We start from the raw sequence: 3,671 nt of genomic DNA, 5'->3' as shown, positions 1-3,671 counted from the left end.
AGTGTAATAGACAGGGTTCAGTGTAATAGACAGGGTTCAGTGTAATAGACAGGGTTCAGTGTAATAGACAGGGTTTAGTGTAATATACAGGGTTTAGTGTAACCCCCAGGGTTCAGTATAATATACAGGGTTTAGTGTAACCCCCAGGGTTCTGTGTAATATACAGGGTTCAGTGTAACCCCCAGGGTTCAGTATAATATACATGGTTTAGTGTAACCCCCAGGGTTCTGTGTAATATACAGGGTTCAGTGTAACCCCCAGGGTTCAGTATAATATACATGGTTTAGTGTAACCCCCAGGTTTCTGTGTAATATACAGGGTTTAGTGTAACCCCGAAGGATCAGTGTAACAGACAGGCTTCAGTGTAACCCCCAGGGTTCAGTGTAACACTCAGGGTTCAATGTAAATTAATGGCATGAATGTGCCTTGCAGTTAATGCATCTGGCCTAAAGGGGGTGCAGTAAGGCTATGGATGTTCCAGTGCCTTTTGAAATTGGGCTGGCTTGGAGTTTGAAGGCTGGCTCTTTTATTAACTGCTTAGCAGCTGACCTAAAACCTCAGCTCCTTCACAAATCCAGTATGAATAACTCAGTCCTGTCGAAAGTGGATAATGGGGTGTATTTAATAAAACCACTCTGATTGGAGTACAGAGCGAATGAGCAGAGTGAGTGCCGTGTTAAATGTCTCAGCTGTTTGGATGTGTAATGTATAAATGCTTTGAAACAAACTAAAATTCACACGGTTGGCTCCTGCCTGTTGTTTTTGATAAAAATGACACCAGTGGCACAGTGGAAGGCCATTCAGCCCAGCTTCTCCCACCATCCCTGCTCACTTTTCCTTTACAAATACACGTCAAGCTCCCTATTTCACCCGAACCTGCCTCCCCCCCACACTCACGGACAGTACACTCCAGACCCTAACCCCTCGAGTGAACCTGCCTCCCCCCCACACTCACGGTCAGTACACTCCAGACCCTAACCCCTCAGGTGAACCTGCCTCCCCCCCACACTCACGGACAGTACACTCCAGACCCTAACCCCTCGAGTGAACCTGCCTCTCCCCATGCTCTCAGATAGTACATCCCGGTCCCTAACCATTTATTATTGTGACCAAGTTCTCCCATTTTCTGTTGATTACTTTAAATTGATGCCCTCTCCTTCTCCATCCTTTACCAAGTGGCATGTATTTCCCCCTGCCTGCTCTGTCCACTCCTTCATGATGTCGAATAGCTCCATCAAATGTGCTCTTGGCCTTTTCTTCAGCAAGGGGAACAGTCCTAACTTCTCGACTCTATCTTCATATCTGAAGCTCCTCATCTCTGGAGCCATTTTCCTGGGTTTGTTCTGCACCCTCTCCAATGGTTTCACATCCATCCTAAAGTGCGGAGCCCAGAATTAGATCCACGCTCCCCCCTATGTAGATATCAATGTCCTAGCAACAGCGATAGACAGCTCTGACTGGGTCAGTTAGCGCCATATTCACCAGAGTTTCGAAGAATGAATGGCGGTTCTCATAGAAACCTGCAAAGTTGTACAGGGCTAGACTGTGCAAATGCAGCAAGAATGTTCCAGAAGACCAAAGGCCTGAACCAGGGTTCACAGTTTAAGGGTACTGGGCGGGCCGTTTTCATATAAACCATAGAATCGTTACAGATCGAGCCACTAACATACGAGGAAATCAATCCTAACCTGCTCACCTATCACAACCCACCACCCCACCCCACCCCCAACCTACCTGGACAGCCTCGCCACCTCCATGGAGATGGGAGCAGCTCCCTGGTTTGACAACCCAATCGGTGTCCCACTGACGCTGTAAGACCAAGAGGATTGTCTGGATTGGGTGGGATTGGGGGGGAGAGAAACTGAATAGGGCGGGAATGCTTGCAGAAATCTAACAGAAAGCACAGCAGGGAGGTGTATGAAGTTACTCCGGAGAATAGAAAGGTGCTGGAGAATTCAAAAAATGTGTTAAATGAATCCTCACCCTTCAATTGCCAGTCACCCTGTAAATAAATACTGGGTTACGTGTTACTAAACAGGAGGACTGCACTGAACCTGGTGCCTGGGAAATCCTTCTCACATGATGCCAGGGAAAGGTTAGAATTCAGCAGAGTGGGAATCTCGTAAGAAATCCCTCAGGATTCCTTCCACCAGCCATTGCCTTCCCACTGTGTCAGTGCACAAGCAGTGGCAGAGGATTCAATGATCACGGGTACCGTTAGTAGCAGTGTGCCTGGGTAATCTCCCTGCACCAGGCAGAAGTGGGTACTGCAGGTGCTGGAGGTTAGAGCCAAGATCAGGGTGGTGCTGGAAAAGCACAGCAGGTCAGGCAGCACCCGAGGAGCAGGAAAATCAACGTTTCAGGCAAAAGTTTCTGGTGAAGGGCTTTTGCCCGAAACGTTGATTTTCCTGCTCCTCGGATGCTGCCTGACCTGCTGTGCTTTTCCAGCACCACCCTGATCTTGGCCCTAACCTCCCTACACTGTTATACTCACAGAGTCAGAGAGATGTACAGCACGGAACCAGAGCCTTCAGTCCAGCTGGTCCATGCCGACCAGATATCCCAACCCAATCTAGTCCCATTTGCCAGCGCCCGGCCCATATCGCTCCAAACCCTTCCTATTCATCTACCCATCCAGATGCCTTTCCAATGTGTTGTTGTACCAGCCCCCACCATTTACTCTTTTCTTTTCCCCCAGGGTGGGGGAGTCCAAACCATAAGGGCTTGGGTTTAAGGTGAGGAGGGAAAGATTTAAAATGGGACCTAAGAGACAACGTTTTCACACAGAGGGTGGTACGTGTATGGAATGAGCTGCCAGAGGAGGTGGTGGGGGCTGGTACAATTGCAACATTTAAGAGGCATTTGGATGGGTATATGAATAGGAAGGGTTTGGAGGGATATGGGTCGGGTGCTGGCAGGTGGGACTAGATTGGGTTGGGATACCTGGTCGGCATGGACGGGTTGGACCGAAGGGTCTGTTTCCATGCCGTACATCTGTGTGACTCGATGACCTACCCAGCAGTTTGATCAGACAGAGTGCTGGCTGGGTGATGTCTCCCCTGGCTGTTCCCTCACACGGTGTCAGCAATCTTCCAGTTTTAGCTGCGGCGTGATTTGCAGAGATTGGGGAAGAGGTTCAGCCAGCCAGCACGGAGATCGGAGCGGCCTGGTCTAACCTAGACTCCTCATCACACTCACCCATCCCTGACATCCAGCAAAACCAACTCATTGATCCGTCAGATTGTCACAGTCTCAGAGGCACTTCCAACCCTGCAGGTCAGGCTTTGATCAGGAGGAGGCAGCAGTGAGACAGAATGAACCCTGGTTTTTTTTTAACCCCTTCCCCCCGGGAGCAAACTCACACCTGAAGATCACCTCCCGTGCCAGAGAAAATCTGTATTGATCTCTCTCTCCTCCTCTATCGCTGTCCTTTCTCTAGCTAGCAATCCTAATCGGAAGAAGTCGCTTTGGACTCGAGACGTTAGCTCTGTCTGACTTCGCGGAAGTTTCTGCAGCTTTCTCTGTTGTTTTCCCCCCTCACAGTCCCCTGCTCCTTTCCCCTCTGAACTGATTCTCTCTCTCTCTGCTCCATATTTCCCGCTTCTCCCTTTGCTTTCCTCTTTTTAACCCCTTGCAGCCTGTTCCTTTCTCCTCTCTGATCTTCTGGTCTG

At 49.5% G+C, this 3,671-nt stretch overlaps 2 protein-coding genes across 2 annotated transcripts in view; one reads left to right on the top strand and one right to left on the bottom strand.

Moving 5' to 3' along the window:
- The window catches only part of LOC122555716 (LIM and senescent cell antigen-like-containing domain protein 2), a 91,484-nt gene that overhangs the window by 42,634 nt on the left and 45,179 nt on the right, over positions 1-3,671 (top strand). The gene's annotated exons all lie outside the window — the stretch shown is intronic.
- LOC122555715 (uracil nucleotide/cysteinyl leukotriene receptor-like) overlaps positions 1-3,671 on the bottom strand; it is a 32,335-nt gene that overhangs the window by 27,604 nt on the left and 1,060 nt on the right. The window lies entirely within an intron of this gene.

The sequence above is a fragment of the Chiloscyllium plagiosum genome, chromosome 13, assembly GCF_004010195.1.
Source record: "Chiloscyllium plagiosum isolate BGI_BamShark_2017 chromosome 13, ASM401019v2, whole genome shotgun sequence".
Lineage (NCBI taxonomy): Eukaryota > Metazoa > Chordata > Chondrichthyes > Orectolobiformes > Hemiscylliidae > Chiloscyllium > Chiloscyllium plagiosum.
This window is presented reverse-complemented; position numbering and strand designations above follow the sequence as displayed.